The sequence below is a fragment of the Bemisia tabaci genome, chromosome 3 (assembly GCF_918797505.1).
Source record: "Bemisia tabaci chromosome 3, PGI_BMITA_v3".
Taxonomy (NCBI): Eukaryota; Metazoa; Arthropoda; class Insecta; order Hemiptera; family Aleyrodidae; genus Bemisia; species Bemisia tabaci.
The window spans coordinates 9,398,662-9,416,397 of NC_092795.1; the positions used below are offsets into that span (position 1 = coordinate 9,398,662).

General features: G+C 41.8%; 1 protein-coding gene across 5 annotated transcripts in view; it reads right to left on the reverse strand.

Annotated features, from left to right (window-relative positions):
• The window catches only part of LOC109030984 (interference hedgehog), a 145,457-nt gene that overhangs the window by 45,537 nt on the left and 82,184 nt on the right, over positions 1–17,736 (reverse strand). For 2 of the 5 annotated variants that reach the window (XM_072297724.1, XM_072297721.1), the window contains exon 3: positions 1,928–2,039. The exons of the other annotated variants lie outside the window; for them this stretch is intronic. The gene's annotated coding sequence lies outside the window, so the exon portion shown is untranslated. The remainder of the gene's footprint in view (positions 1–1,927; positions 2,040–17,736) is intronic. 5 annotated transcript variants of the gene reach the window in all.

Below are 17,736 nucleotides of genomic sequence, written 5' to 3' on the forward strand. Positions count from 1 at the left end.
GAAAGACAAAGTATGGGACGGGGGGGGGGGGGGGGCTGGGGAAAAAGGGAGAAAAAAATCGGAACCAAAACGAACCACAAGACGATCATCTATTTTTGTCATTTTAATGACGTCCATAAACTGCGGTCCAAAGGCGCGCGCGGGGCCCCCGTGGGGAGGGGGGCCGGGGGCGGGGGGCGTCGGAGGTGAGTCGGGAGCCCACGCGTAAACACGCACTTCGCGCCCCCGCAAACGCGCGGTTGCCGGGTCCTGGGTTCGAGACCCGGCTAGCATGGCCGGGAAGAGCGCTTCATTCCTTCGCCGATGCTGAGGTCAACTAGCGGATGGCCGGATGGACCCGTGGACAAGGTACGGTTTAAAGCACCAAGATATATTAGCCTTGGTAGCGGAGAGAGCAGTAAGCGCATGCAGAGATGAACCTCGAGACCCATAAAAGCATGTGCTAATCATGGCTCATACAGAAAGGCACTTACTGCTCTCTTCGCTATCTATAAATTTTCCTGATGACATCGAATTTCCTGATATTTTCCGGTTTTGCTAGTTTTCACTAACAATAGACATCCTGGAAAAGCGATTCACCAAGCGGAAAGTTCGGAAAGTCAAATTTGGTTTGAAAGTTTCATCTCACTTTTTCTTCGATTCTCAGAGGAAATATTAGGTATTTTTCTGGAGTTTTACTTACGTAAATTTACAGACTTATTATTTATTTATTTTTTATACATATGTTTTACGTAAGTCTGAAATGCTGAGCTGATGCAGAACACAATATTAATACTGATCAAAGGGTCTTCGTGTCAATTTCTGAGACCCATTCCCTGATTTACTCGAGGATCTCTTGTTTCCTGGCGAATCCCATTTTCCTTAGGGCCTTGACACGATGATTCAGTCGGGAAAACTTGCAAATTCTGGGATCATCACTCACAAAACTCGTGAAAGTTCCTATTTTTTTAATATTCAGCAACCAAGCAATTTGGCTAGGGAGCTTGTACAACTTACCCTGTTCTAAAAACAGCATGCGCAACACATTGTTGAACAACAAGTGTGAGCAGTTGCTTCCGCCTGACGCGAAAGGGCTATTAGAGAAGGATCTTGGGATCTGAAGCGGTGATGATAGCAATTAATGATGACTCTCAGCTGTCGTTTCAAATGATCGGATATCACGTGAGGTTGCTCATGTACGCACGTAAAAAAATTTTAAAGCAAAAAAAGATTGTGCTCCCAATCTAGAAATTTAAAATTCTAAGCGATGGCACAAACCCAGATTTTTTCGACAAATAATTGATGAAATTAAGGGTTCGAGCTGAAATTACAGAATCTTCAGACTTTCCGGGTTTCCTAAGGGAAAAGTTGAGTTCGGATTTATTTTTCGTACCTCTACAGGGTGTCTACCAGTAGTGAAAAACCAAAATTGAGGACTTTCGGTGACTTTTAGGGGAGTTTTTTCAAGAAAATCTGGGGCTTTTTTCCCCGAATAGTAAGAGAAAGGGAGCTAGTTAGAGCGTTAAAAGGCGTATTTTATCTAACTACTTTTACAAGTCATGTTGAACCGATGAAAACATACGAGAAACCAAGCAACACTCCAGTTTTTTTATGCCTGGTTATACCGTGCCGCCGCGGCTGGCGGGAAAACTTGAAAATGCCGGTGTTTAGGACGATTTTTGTCATTTTTTGGGGACCTGAACAAGAAAACTGAGGACATTCGGGGATACCCATCCAAAATCGGGGATAATCGGGGGAACGTTGGGGACTTTCGGGGACCGGTAGACACTCTGCTAACTCCTAAACTTCTTTTTGCCAACAACATCAGAAATCAGAAAGAGTGTCATTCTTTCAGTAAGATCCGCCCATAACAGGCATTTCAAATCGACGAACAATCGGAAACACGGTACATGCATCAACATTAACTTAACTTGAAAATTTTAGATACCTTCACATTCCTACTCGGCACCGGTATGAAATCTCTTCCGTCTGGGACTCAACCCGTGATCAGTTTCGGAGGTTACACACGGTAAAGTGATTGAGACTGAGTGCTGACAAACCTGGAACAGAGAAGGGGAAAAAAATTATTGACACACCCACAAGTTTATGTGAACACAGCACGAATCATATTATGAGAGCTATGGAAGGATTTAGTTGAAATCAGCACATATTTTGGTATTGACGAAACGTCATCTCGCGATGTGAATGTCGAGAGATGGATACGTAATAAAGAAATTTTAGATAGTTCCTTTGAAAAATTATACAAAATTCCCACTGACATGAACCAGATTTGTTCAATTAATTACTTTCCGAGGAGGCACAAGAAGAAAGAGTTTGGGAGAAATTTTAGCTCACCCATGGATAAAAACAGATAGAGGTCCTCCAGCTTCGACTGGTAGCTCGGCTACTTGTGGAAACCTATCTTTCAAGGATTCAACATTTCTTCCTCGGTAGCAGCAGTCATCATACCATTTTGATGGCTGTTGAGCTTCGTGTTAAGCCATGTGCCCAACAAGTTAACCAAATATCGTCACCTTCCGGCCAAAGTAACACAAGCTCCATGCGATGGTTAAAAATTTCCGCCGCCATTTCATTTTTTTACAGAGAAATTTTTCAACGAAGCTGTCCGAAAATTTCACTGAATTTTCTTTGTGCTGTCGATAAAATTCAGTAACACCGATTCAACCAAAAATTTTTCAGTAAAAAAATAAACTGGCGGCGGAAATCTTTAATGTCGGTTGGCGCTTGTGACACTTTGGCCGGTAGGTGGAGATATCAGCTAGTTTGCCAAACGAATTTTACCTACAGGAATGTAATTTTAAGGTTCCAAGGGCAGAGCTCCGGGACCACGAGGAGAAATTTCCACCTGTCGCCAAAGAGGTTACTAGACGGCCTATATTCACCTCTGCTCTTACACACTGTGTGAGAAATGTTCGATCGTATGGTGATAAGATTTTTCTAACCCCGTGACCAGCCTGAAGATCGCTTCCACGCTGGAAACCATGCTTGCTGACCCCGCGAATCTTGCGTAACGTAGAGTTAGTCAGTGGCGTGGCGTGCTTTGCGATATATCGATTGTTATGCCATTTAAAACTATGGAAAAGGATCGATAAACAGGGTGTTCGCAGCGAACACCTTAATAATCGATTTATTACCGTAGCTTTAAATGACATAACAATCGATATATCGCAATTCACGCCACGCCACTAAGTTAGTCGATTCATCATGATTCAATCGCAGCTCGATGACATACAGTAACCACAACGTTTGAGCCACTAGAAACTTGTCTGTAGATTCGGCAACAGATGCCCGCGACCGCAAGACTGCCGAGCTCAAGAAAAACGCCGTAAGAACATTCGAATGTTGCCAACCTTATTCTTAGAAAACGTCTATTTCTGAGGAAAATTGCGAGTATTAATCCTTTGAAACTTTCAGACACTCTACATCAAACAGGGTGTCTAGTTTTTTTTTTTCATTCTGAGAAATCCTGATTTTTCCTGAGTTTTGACTGCTAAATCCTGATTTCATAATTTTTCCAAATCCTGATCAAATCCTGATTTTTTTGCGGAGAGAAATTAAAATTTCTGCATAAGCGTATTCGAAAGCAGAACTCTAAAATTAATAGCTCGATAAAAAAATCCGATCGGATGGCCGATTTTTCTCAAATCCTGATTTTACGATCGATTTTTCCTAAAATCCTGATGGGAAATCGGGAAAATCCTGATACTAGACACCCTGTCAAATACGAGCAACATTATCTTAAAATCTGGAAGAGACATATCATCCAATTAAACCGGCAGTTCGTGATTTGTTGGAGAAATTCGGCAACGTCTAAAGGCTTATAGAGCGTTTTTTCATAGCACGGCAAAGGAACAGACACCCACGCCATCGAAACCAAGACCGTGCATGGCCAGCGCGGTTCACGGGCAGCACCCCCCCCCCCCCCTCCCCCTAGGCCCCCGCTTACCGTGAGGAATCCAGATCCACGATTTGAATCGGATTTAGACGGATTTCAGAAAATAAACACAGCCGGGTCAGAGAGCTGGCTCCGTTTCGAATGCTTTAGCGTGCGCTTGATCAGTTTTTCGGATCTACGCGCGGCCCACGTGTAAAACGGAATGTTTCCATGAGATTCGATGCGAGGTTATGCTTGCTCGATTATACGAATGATTAGCAATTCTTAAATAAAGCTTCAAAAAGGGACCATAATCCATTAAGTAGGTAGCATTAATCCATCCGCAGTGTGAGAGTACATTTTTCTCAAAACTACATTTTTCGCACTGCCAAGTTCAGAGCGTTGTAATTCCATACTGACTGAGCATTTTTGGAAATTTTCGCTACACAATCCTTTCGGCAATGGCAATTAATAAGTAGCCTAAAATAGCGTACATAGGTGCTAAGGTCCTCCTTCTGCTGAAAGGTCTCATGATGAGAAAAAATTAACTCCATGTAACTATGATTGGAAAACAATTTGAACCGATTATCATGGCGTCATTACACGGAGAAAAAAAAAACTTCGTGCGTGGGACCCGAAATTGAGGTCATATGGATCTCTGAAGTTTTCGGATCACATATCTGAAAACTTGAGGTCCAACTGCCGAAGTTCGGGTCAGACATCTGAAGTACTTCGATATATACCGAAGGGTTCGGTTCACACATCTGAAGTACTCCGGTAGATAACCTCGGTGTCGGACCCGAACTTCGGCAGCTCGACCTCAAGTTTTCGGATGCGTGATCAGAAAACTTCAGAGATCCATATGACCTCAACTTCGGGTCCCATGCACGAAGTTTTTTTCTCCGTGTACAGGTCCAAAAATCCCGTTCCTTTCCCGTTTACATTTTGATTCTCTGAATTTCTCCCACAGGCAGATCCAACCAGGGGCTTCCACTTCCCCCCACCCCTCCGTTCGCCTGGAAAAAGGAGGAAGAAAAATTTTGAGATTTTTGACTCTAATTTTAATTTTTGGTATTTCTTAGCCTTGTTTCCCCGCGAAATGGTGGGGACTTAGCAACATTTCTCCACCTTGTCACATAACTTGAGCTATTGCTATCCTAATATTGAGATTGATGACTTGCAAGCAGTACAAAAGTATTATCAACAACTGATAAGAGGAGATGTAATTAATCCCAATAATCAGTATACATGTTTAAATATTTCAATTTTCTTATTATGTTTTACTGCAACATTTACTATTCTATTAATTTCTAAAAGAGAATAATTTAGAGAATAACTATTGTTCTTGGACATATTATTTGTTGTATAACCTCTTGTCAACTAATCACTATATTAACATAAGTTTCTTTGAAGATAAATATACAAAATCTGAAGAGACGACGTTCAGTTAAATGAGATTAGTTTTATAAAAACTCCTATGCAAACTTTTAAGGATAGTAGGAAATCAGCTGTTGAAAAGAATAATGCAATTTTGCTCCTGATTGTCAGTTAAATTTTGACTTTTACACTTATCATCAAGCTAGCAAAGGAAGTGTTAGATGAGATCAGCTGATGTAAAATATTTTTAAACATAACAGATCAACTACGTTCTTCTCAACTTCATGAGATTGATAATGAAGATTAGTGGTCCCGGGTCACAATGCAGGAATGAGCGAATCATACGCCTCGATGAACTGCCAACAGAACGAATGAATTACTCGATTAATAAAGGACGAATAAACTTATTGACAAGGACGGAGGATCAAGAGCCACCGCCGCCGCCGGTTTGTGTACCCGGCGCGACCGGGGCCCGAACCCGGACGGTCCGGGGCCGGGCACCGCCGTGCCGCGGCGTGCAAGCGTGAAATTAACTCTTCTTTTGTTTCAAAAGTCTTCGGAATCGTTTCAAAATTAATAGCGAGCATTGTGTGAGAGTTCAAGTACCCGCGAGGGGAGTTGTAATCTACCGGTGTGCAGTCAGAGGACGGATTCCCGCCGCATACTGTGCTGTCTGATCCAGGTTTCATTTCGACGTATGCTCACTCCTCAGCGAGAATTTGCTGGGATTCGAGAAGGCATAGTCCCTAAGATTCTTCAATTTTTAAAATCGTTACTGATTTTAGACGGCAATTTGACATTTTGACGCATCAATTTGAATTATTTTCATATTAATTGAATCGGGACGTGCGAAAACTGCTTCTGTCCATTTTGCCAGTCTTCAGTTTTTTTGAGCTGATAATACTTTTCGGAGTTGGATGCAACCATGAAAGTTGCGTTAATACTCGGCACCGGGTTACTTCAATCCCAAAACGGGTCCCTCCATCGCTTTTATGGTTGTATCAACTCTTTGAAAGTATATTCAATTAAAAAAAAACTGAAGACTGGAAAAATGGACATTAGCGGTTTTCGCACGTCCCGATTCGATTTGTCTATTAATCAATCTGATCAACATCCGGGATTACCTCTCACTTGTGCACTGATTCTCTGAGGAAAAACTATGGTTTTTTTTCACAAAAACGTTACATGGAAGGAGGGAGTCAAAAATGCCGAAAAAATGCGTTCCGTGATGTAGGGACGGCCCCATAAAGATTCTCTGGCACCGAATTAGCACGTGAACCACCAATTTTGTGAAAAAAATGGCTTTGAAGCAGAATTTGACACCGATTTGGTGACATTTAGAGATGAGCCCTGTTGTCCAAAAAACTTAATGGTATCCCGGGCTCATCTCATAGTGTAGTTACTCTCTTTTGTCAGCGAACGACGGAGTGCGCTCATTCGTGAGTGGCCCTTTACAGAAATTTGATTAAATTTTGCAATAAGGAGCCACTGTCTCTGGCTCTTCCATAAAGGCGCCTTTCTGCATAGGAAAACCAATGGCATACATGCTGTTTCTAAAATGAGCCAGAAGCGGTGGTCCCTTGTTGCATAATGCGGTCCGATTACAGAACACACGAAAGATCAAAGCAGTTAAGATTGATAACCATGATTTTCGGACGGGTGTAAGTTTAATATATTGACAAGTTGGAGAAAAGGGAGAGGGAAAACATGTGCCATCATCCTTTGCGTTCTGTCGTATTCGCTCCATGACATGACGTATTGGAAAACAGTGAATTTGACGGTGCCTTTTTCGGAAAAGAGCACGGAAAAAAATTTGATTGAGGATTCCACAAAAAACGGGAGGGGGCGGGGCGGTAGGATTCGAGCAGACAGTAGGATCGAATAAACGAATCGATCGATATCAAAACCAAACGATTCCAGTTTTTGAAGCAACCTGAGCTCCATACTGCTGTGCTACAAGGAAGAACGCCGTATGAGCCTTCAGGCGTTACCAAGTTTCATTTAATAAATTTTATTCGGAGGCAAGTTTTTGAATAATTTTCTCCTAATTTTTCTAGAGTATTTTGATCGCGATCTGATCTAAAGGCTCTGAAATTGCAAGAAAAAAAAATCATAACCTCCCTTAAATAAATATTTTATTGAAAGAATTTTAACGATAGTACGGTGTGATTCTTGATAACGGTAGCATACGAACGAAGAAAGCCTAATCTCTGCCATGCTAAGAAAAAAAAACGCCGTGGGAACATTAAAATTTCGCCAAATTTCCTCCGATAAAGCATTTATTTACGCGGAAAATCAGCATAATTTTCCTTGAATTTTTCGGGAACACCAGATTTCTTAGCGAATAAATATTCCAAAAAAGTCAGGAAAAACGTTTGAAAAATTCCCAGAAAATTCGTATTTTATCAGAGGACATTTTTGTCGTGCTAAAGAGAAACGCCGATGAACGTCCCAGAAGTTGCTGAATCTTATCCAGTAAAATGTTCATTTTTGAGGAGCTTTAAATATTTTCTCTTGAAATTTTCAGATTACTTAGATCTGATCGCGAATACAATTTTCTGAAAAATTCGAAGAAAAATATTCACAGATTTCCATGTAAAATCACATTTTATCAAAGGAATCAAGGCAACGTCTGAAGTCTTATACGGCGTTTTTCCTTAGCCGGGCAGATCAGCCACCGCTTGGATGTTCATACGGCGTTTTCCCTCAACACGGCAGTATTCAAAGGCTCATTAGATTATAAGAGCACGCGGTTTAAATATCCACCGATTCAAATACGAGAAGAAAATACTTTTTCAGAGACGGGTGACTCGGAAACAAACACAAAGAGAGAGAAGAAAAATCGAGCTGTCACTCTGATTAGAATTCTCGCTGTCTCGCGTGAGTCAAAGCGTGGGACGTGAACGGGACAAAACATCTCGCCGGTCGAACAATATCATCCATAAATTTAACTCTCCGTCCGTGAGGAAAGGCTGAAATAATTCGGTTGCAAAATCTGCAACCAGACATTAATAACTAATTGGCTGAAGCCGCTCAGAAGGCCTGTATCTCGAATAAATCGCGTGGTTTGAAATCCCGCATCTCGTTTTCCATAAAAAACGGCCTTTTTGACCGCTCCCATATTTATGACGTCTATCGTAAGTATTTTCTTATTTTAATAGAGAGGCTGCATTTGAAGCCCGGAGTACTTGAATTTTTTCATTTCCCTGATAAATACCCAGAATTCTCAAAAATCCTGGGTATTTATCCGGAATTGGTATGGTGAAGGGTATTTCTTACCAGACACAATATGGAAAGTCAAGGCAAGAAAACAGGTGCCAACAGAAAATGTTAGGGAAAGAATGATACGGAAATTACGGGAATAGTAGGATTAGAATAAAAAATGAAATGAATCAAAAAGAACGACTTTCCCAATTTAGGTCGGATTTATCAAAGCTAAGTTATCATGGAACACAATTTTAAAAAATAATTTGATCTCTGAGCGGAGGGTGCAGAAATTCGCCGTTTGTAACATCAACATCAATTCTTTGACACATATCCTGATTTTCTGAGATATTTTTCATACCCTAATGAATTTTTACCTTTCTCCATATTTAAAGTGAACCCGTGCGGGTTTTTCCAATTTCTAGACACCATGCATTAGAGTAGGCGGGCTTGATAAAGAAAGGTCAAAGAGAGAGTTCCAGAAGAAAGTAAATTATGTATTTCTACCGAGACACACGATTTAATGGTAAAGTGGAGAGGAATGTGAGCGCTACAAGAATTGATAACACTTAATGTTCCTACAATTTTTTGTGTACACTGGAAAAACTCTTGGGAGTTTGGCTACCACTTAAACTTAACAGGTCTTTCCGATTTCAGTTGTAAATCCGAACTTCACATGATTTGTTTTTATGGCTACATTTTTGAAAGTGTAAACTCGAATCGTCATAGCTCCGGTTCGGTTTGTTGTTATTAGGTGTTTTGGGTCCCAAAAACTAAACGCCTTAGTGGAGAATTTGCAGGTGTTAGAAATTTGATGAATTTCGTGTCTAAGCGGAAACTTCTGAAAGAACTGAACACGAGGATACCCTTGGTTCATGAATCGAATCATTATTGGAGGGAATATGACAAAATAACTGAATCTGCTGAAATACATGATTGTGTTTAAATGACAAATATCGCCGGATGTTGTCACTAGGCGATGAATTTTCTCACATTTTAATCTATTTTTACACTCTTTCCCATATCAGAAAAAAATTTAAAAGATACTGCGAAATCAGCTCTTCAAGCACTCTGAGCTGGAGCGATAAAGAAGTTGCGTGCAAACTCTCCATTCTCAAACGGACGTGTTTCTGCTGAAAGGAACTACCTCGTACGTAAACCCTATATGTACATAGTTCCTTTCAGCATAAATACGTCCAGATATAAATCGCTCTTGGTGATCTGAGTTCCCTTCTCCCGCGACCGGTCACATTCGGCGTTTAAGATTCCGTCGACTCATTTCCCAGACCGAAGACATACAACTTTACGAAACACCCTGTACACATTGATGGACGTGATACATCGACATCGATTTCGCAGGGGTTCAACGCACCACCTCTGAACCGCGCTGAAAAGCCCGCCCGGCCGAAAAAGGACCTGGCAACACCTACTGCGAACACGAACGGCGATAAAATAAAATACTTGACACATCTTAATATTAATCACTTTTTTATTCCGTCCAGTGTAACCGCCACCCCCTCGCCCCTCCCTCCCCGAGATTTGCATTTGAATAAATTGAGTGGAAACAACCTAGCCCCGATCGCGCCTATTCCGGCGAGGAGGGGGATCGGGGGAGGTACCCGGACGGGGGGGGGGGGGGGTTGCGAGGATCGATCGAGATAAGTTAACTGAGAAAACGGGCATACGAACCTCGGATGGGGGGGGGGGTCGAGGGGTGGGCGGGAGCGGCGGGGAGGAGATTTATTAGATCACTGAAGTAATAGCGAAGATGTGAAAGAACCTGTTCGGTACTGCGGAAAAAAGCGAGGTGGAAAAAGGATGGGCTTGCAGGTGCGATGGTGTCGGATTCACCGCGAAAATGAGGGTTTCTCCGGATGATCTTCGGGATTGGAGGTGAATCGATACCGCCGCACCGTTCGAAACATGACCAGGAGAGTGTCTAGTATCTTTTCATTGTGGGGAATCCTTATGAAATCCTGATTTTTCCTGATTTTTGACTATGCTAAATCCTGATTTCATAATTTTTCCGAATCCTGCATTTCTGCGGAGAAAAATTAAATTTTCCGAATAGGCGTGACTGTATAATTAAGTTCTCAGGATTAGAAACGACTTTTCTCAAATATTGATTTTACGACCGATTTTTCCTCAAATCCTGATGAAATCGGGATTAAATCCTGATTGGCCTAAAATCCTGATAGAATCAGGAAAATCGGGAAAATCCTGGTGCTAAACAGTAGACACCCTGACGACCGTCTTGACTGAGGACATTATCTTTATTAAAAGAAGCTTATGAGGCTTGCAATGCTACACTGCAAGATAGTGCTGGGAGCTCATTATCAGTTCAACATTCATTACTGACCTAGCCAGAAGCTCAGCTGGTATCGCACTTTCCCCAAGACAAGCTCTGTTTTTCTCGTTTTTCTTCGAGGATATATTGGGCTGTAAAAGAATTCATTTTTCTGTGAATGATAGGCACATGAATCTACACAATTTCAGCAAGCCGTATAGGCTCTTTTACCAAAGATGACCTCAACTCCGTTGAGGATTTTCAATTTTTACTTGAGCAAGATGCCCTGCTGCAAGAACTGACCCACCCGGAAGATTTGTTGTGCACTTTCCCCACGATAAGCTCTGAAGTTTTCTTTACTTTTCTTCGAACATAACAGGACGGTAAAAGAATTCAATTTTCTGCGAATGGTAGGTACATGAATCTGCACAAACTCAGCCGCATTGCAAAACCTTGTAGACTTTTTCCCTGAAGATGATCTCAACGGAGGTGTTTCAATTTTTACTTGAGCAGGATGCTCTTCTGCGAGAAAAAGAGGGTGGAAGTATTCTTAGGGCATGGTGTCTTCTGAGAATTCTTGTAGTGCTCAATATCATGCAAGATGAGGCTATTTATTTTTTTTTTTTTTGATAAAAATATATGAATGTTTTTCCTCAAGCTGTTCAGACGCGCTGTAATGAAGCACAAATATAAAATTCTCCCAAAAATTCAAAGAAAAATATTCTCCAACTATACATAAAACTCATATTTTATCAAGAGGAATAAGGCAACGTCCAAGTATTCATACATGGCGTTTACCATAGCACGCCCGAATAACACTATACGCGCGCTGTGTAAAAAGCGCCTATCTCCATAGAGGTTTAACCGGAGTTACTCGGTTATATGGTGGAGTGCGCGCGCAGGGTGGATGCATAAATTGACCGGTAAAAATAATTGACCGGAGTGCGAAAATCTAAAACAACGTCGGAGATCGATGATCGGAGATTTTAATGAAGTTCTCTTTCGATACCCTGATTTTTTTTAAATTTAACGCGTTCGAGATTCCCGAGTCGCGTTCCGCTTCGCCAACAGGCCGGGCGGAGGGGCCGAAGTATCGCGGAACCTTTTATTAGCAGGTATTGCATTTAATCGGTAAGTTTTGGTCTTTAAAGACGTGTTACATGAACGTGTTACAATGTTGCTAGGTTGTGCGATAAAATCTAAATGTTTCACATGAGTTTAAATTGAGACAATTTCTGGTTTTCAGCAGAATCTGGCACCAGTGACGTATTAATTCTGTAGGGGAAGAGATTGATTTTCAGATGATTATTGAACAACGTAAGAATACCAGCGTTTTGGGGCTCATCCGAACAACAAGCGTGCTTCCTTTTAGAGAAAATTCGTTCGCATTATGCTCGTTTCGATGTAAAAGTAAAAGATTTCGTCAATGACAATGTTTCTTAGGCCCCAAAGGTACTAATAAAGGTTGTTTATTTGTTATCGGTTGTGGACAGGAACGGGTGTCATTTAAAGGTGGGATACAGGGCTGTTGCCCTCCTCCCTCCCCACACCCCAAAAAATAAATAAAATATTATGGAAACTGAGCATTTATGAACTATTTTTTTTATTCAATCAATAAAAAAAACCCAGGGTGTGGGTGATAAGGTCAAACTTCCTAGACGGTATAATAGGTACAATTGGACGTATTTATGCTAAAAGAAACTATGTGCATAGGGTTTGTGTGCTACATAGTTCTTTTTAGCATAAATACGTCCAATTGAGTGTCCACGAAATGAAGGAGAACGTGAACGATTCTCGGCTGACTCAGAGACTTTAACGCATGAGTAGAAACGTTGGGTGGGGCGAAACACGTGATACAACTATTTTAACTTCAAAGTAGGTGAAATTGCATATCCACGAAATGAAGGAGAACATGAACTCTCTTCAGCTGACTCGGAGACTTTAACGCGAGAGAAGAAACATTGGATGGGGCGAAACATGTGATACAACTATTTTAACTTCGAAGTAGGTGAAATTGCATACCCACGAAATGAAGGAGAACGGAGGCTCTTTTCGGCTGACTCGGAGACTTTAACGCATGAGTAGAAAAGTTGGATGGTGCGAACACATGACACAAATATTTTTCTTCCAGGAGGATAACATTGCATATCCACAAAGTGAAGGAGAACATGATGTTCTATACCATTCCAACTAATCGGCTCGTCAAACCAAATTTTCGGTTCGTGTTACGACGTTGGTAACCGAACTTCTTTCGTCAATAATTCTTCTGACCTTAAACTTATGAGGTGTTTGAGATTAACAATTTGAATCAGGGGATTGCATGTTCTGCCGCATTTTACAAAGTCAATGTTTGGAGCATAATTTCATAACATGCGATAAAAGAGCTAGCAAAAATCATAAATAAAAGTTAAATCAGCTATAAACATTTGACGCGGCTTGTTAAAATTGATGAAGTGGTCGGACAAAAATTGTATTGAGGCTGTTCAGAAAACATAATAAAATATGGGATTAGCGTGATGAAAACTTCCCCACACTACAAAGAAAGAAAGAAAAAGAAACACGATTAACAAATCAATGGGAGAATGCCTTCACGATAAAAATGATTCAAACGTATGTAAATCCCTTGACTAAGGAATCAAGATTTGTGCGAATCGTTATTCATCGATGCAATCATTATTCTCCGGGCTGTGACCGGCATTAGAAAATCGGATTCGTCAATGTGTGGTGAGCTATCAACTCGGATCAACCGTGGTGGATTGATTCTTAAAAATAATAAAAAGAAGTTAAACTTGAAGATATGAAGAATGATACAACTGGGAAGAAAATGGGTTTTTGGTGATAGAGGACACTAATTTAGATCAGAGTTACAGTGATATACATTCCACAAATGAGACTAATGCGATGAATCTCTAAAGTAAAGCACTATCCGAAAATAGCACTTACGTGTTTGTGAAGTAAAAGTAATAAAAATCATACTTAAGAAGTATAAAAACGAGTTTTACGACTGCAATCGTTTAATTACGCTACGGCTGACAGTGTGGGGTAAACCGCTTTAACTGGCAAAAAGTTTCCCTTGTTCTCATTCTTTTCCTGATGTGGATTAATTGTTAACCGAGGATTTCTTTGCAAAATGTACTTCAAGCTTCACATACTTGCTCATTTCTCATTTCCACTCCGAATTCCAACTAAGCTAAAGATCCAAATTATTCCGCTGCAATCCAACTTCTATGATCAAAATTACTTTTCGCAAAAACAATGATAGGAATGACAAATGAGTGCCTCAACACACAAAAAATTAATTCTTTACGGAAGAATGAGAGACTTTACGGGAGACATTTTCAGGGGAAATCCAGTGTGGCTTGCAAATCGCACATTATTTTACAAATAATACTCAAGTAGCAGGACCTCGTCAGCATTTTTCAAAGCTAGGTCGAACTCGATGTAAAAAATCTGATCAATCGTGAAGATAAGTGATAAGTGATAGTTAATATATATTAAATATATAAGTTAATATATATAAGTGATAAGTTGATAAGTTTGGCAACGTGACTGCGTTGGAATAAGGGATTTGGACATGGACACGCGTTTAAGTTTATGGCTCGGGTAACCATCCTACAATTTCCACGCATCCTTTACTCTCTCCCTCCCCTTGCGGATAGAGAAAGTGTTGTCATCGTTTCCTCTTGTTGTATACCTATGTCATTGGTTACAACTTCGCTAATACGGATGGTGTCGCTTTGGCGGCGTTCGTCAGCAGCGCTTGGGTTGTTGAATCGTTATCGAATGACCTGAATCGATAGATAGCATTGCTAAGAAAGGGATGTATCGATTGAGGAAAATCGATGACTCGAACAATCGACCAAAAGCATAACAATAGGGCGAATTTTGATGCTTCGCCGAGAGTACATGTCTTGTTTTCTCGCCGGGATCGTCCTGACATTCGGATGTACTTAAATCGAAAGGAACTAGTCAGTGGCGTGGCGGGATTTGCGATATATCGATTGATCTGCAATTTAAACTTGTGGTAAAGAATCGATAAACAGGGTGCTTACAACGAGCACTTTCATAATCGATTCCTTACCACAGCTTCAAACGGAAATCGAAAATTGATCATTCACTCCTCGCCACAAGAACTATTTCCATTCTGACATGAGCCCTCCACGGAGAAAAAAACTTCGTGCGTGGGATCCGAAAGTCCAAGTCATATATGCTGCCATGCTAAGGAAGAAAATCGTATGAACCATCGTACGTTGCCAAATTGATTGTCGTAAAGTAAGAATTTTCAGGAAAACTTCCGAATATTTTCAGTCCAGTTTTTCGGAGAATTTTTCTCGTAATGTGATCTAAGGTGTCTGAAAATTTCAAGGAGAAATATTCATGATTTTTCTCAAAAATTAATATTTTAAGAGGGGCAATTTGGCAACTCTCTGATGTTCATAGGGCGTTCTTCCTTAGCAATATGGCTCTCTGAAGTTTACGGATCGTGCATCCGAAAACTTGACATTCAGTGTTTAAAGTTTGGGTCACGCATGTGAAGTACTTCGATGCCTCAGAAATATGCGACCTGCACTTCTGTTTCACGATCCAAAAATTTCAGAGATACATAAGTATGACCTGAACTTCGGGTCGCATGCACGAAGTTTTTTTTTTCTCCGTGCGGGAGCTTTTTAGGAGTGGATGCATTATGAAGGGGCTCGCGCATCGATAAGCATAGTACCTTTTGATTTAAATACCAGTGGCGTGGCGTGCTTTGCGATACATCGATTGATCTGTCATTTAAACCTATGGAAAAGGATCGATAAACGGGGTATTCGCAACGAACGCCTTGATAATCGATTCTTTACCATAACTTCAACATGAGGAAAATCGATAATCGATCATTCACGCCTCGCCACTGTTAAATACGTTCATTTTGTAGTGTCTTTATACTGAGAGAAAATAAGAAACGCTCGACAGTCGTTCACGAAAAACTAAATAAATAATCGGTCGAGCTGACAACAGAACTGACCGCGAACCGAGACAGCGCTGCAGAAGAGGGTTGAAAGGAAGGGCCGGTCGAGGGAGGGGGGCGGGAGGCAAAAAAAAAAGACGACAGCGGAGAACATTATACAAAAATGGAATTAAAAGACATTAAACAGGTAGCAGAGCAATGTCACGTGTTTTAGCTTTGTTTTGATTTCCACAGCTATTATTTCCACCTTCTTAACTTTGAGCTATGGCAGCGTTGTCGGGTGGGGCCCTCCGGAATACGGAAAAAAAGGGCAGCGGCCATTGTTGCCCGCACCGCGGGGGACTCCTCGCTGATTCACTCCCTGGCCGGGGCCGTCCCTTGCGTTGGCCGCGCCGAAGAACAGGCGCCTTGCACTTCCCGTCTCCTTTTTTTGAATATTTATTACACTCGGTTGCCGAAAGGAACACGGCTCTCACCGGTGCGGAATTTTTTTTACGGACACCGGAAACCCCTCGAAAACTAACGGCTTCAGTGGCGGGGCGTGTTTTGCGATATATCGATTTATCTCCCAAATAAACCTAATACGAAGGATTGTGAAACACGGTGTTCAGTTAGATTAAGGTTAAAAAAGCTGAAAAATAGGAAATTCTAGCAATTTCACTTTCCACTCCGATGAAGTACCCTTGAGAATCAAACATCAATCGCAACAGACTTGTTTCCACTCACAGGTTACTCGATTGAGTTTTGAAGCTACGTTCACATGTTGAACCAATCGATATCTATACAACCGCAGCGATAAAATACCTGTCAGATGCATCGAATACGATCCTCGGGGTGTCTACTAAAACAGGCTGCCCAAAAATCAGTACTTTTACAGTGCTTCTTCAGCACATACCCAAGAAATTCAGTACCTCTTCAAGAGAAAAATTCGGCACTTTTTTAGTACCGCCAATTAACGAAATTCGAAAAATTTCAAACATTTGCATTTCTCGCTCAAATTGCGACCAAAATGATAAAAAATTTAAAAAATAGTGTATTTTCTACGGAAAATACACTAAAAATCCGGACCTTCTTGCAAAATTTCCGCTCTTTTTCGGCACTTCCGGACCGCCCTTAAAAAAATCAGCACTATTTCCGGAAATTCTGGACTTGCAGACACCCTGAATCCTGATCCTCTACAAAAATAGCTTAACAATAGAAAAATAACATCGATTCGAGGAAAAAAGATTCAATTTTACCGCGTTTTCGGGCTAAAAAATCAATATTTTGGTCGAATCAATTAAAAATCCGCATCCCTGGAGCCGAGCGAGCGGGGAAACGGTGGCCGTCGCGGCGCTCGCCACCGTCCGTTCGTTTCCTCCTCGCTTCGAGTTCGGGAGGCGCTGGCTTAGACACTCCATCTCTCGGCTCACGAAAGAACGTAACTACACTTGGAGATGAGCCCGGGATAACATCCAGACCACGGAAGACAGGGCTCATGGCGAGGTGCAGTACGTCCTTACGTCAGGCGGGCGACGACTCGATTCCTTTTCCTTCGATTCCCGGAGCCGTGGCCGCGGATCGGATCGGCGGACCCCGCGCGATCCCGATCGCGGCTGCATTTTTGTCGCCGGTCGCCGGTTTCCGTCCGGGCTGCCCAAGCGGGATCGCGACTCCGCTGCCCGCCGAGTCCGCCCGCGAGCCGGCTACGCCGCCGCCGCGCAGCGTCACGAACCGGCATCCGGCCCGAGGGACCATGTTGCCACGAGTCGGACCTCCGACGTCAGGGCATCTCCAGCCATCGTCGGTCGTCCGATCCGTGGGGTCTGTGCTGTATGGAAGGGGACTCCTGTCCTGCAGCACGGTTGAACGAGCTGATTGTAAAGGTCGGACACGAATTTTCCGGCTAAAATTTCAAATTTGGATGTTCATATAGTCACAAATTCAATTTCAATGGGTGTTTCTGAAAGAAAATTTCACGAAATACGATGGGCGTTCAATAAGTAAGTATCCCCCCTCCCTAAAATCAAGAGAAATGAACCAATTTTAAAAAACTTGGGCTCA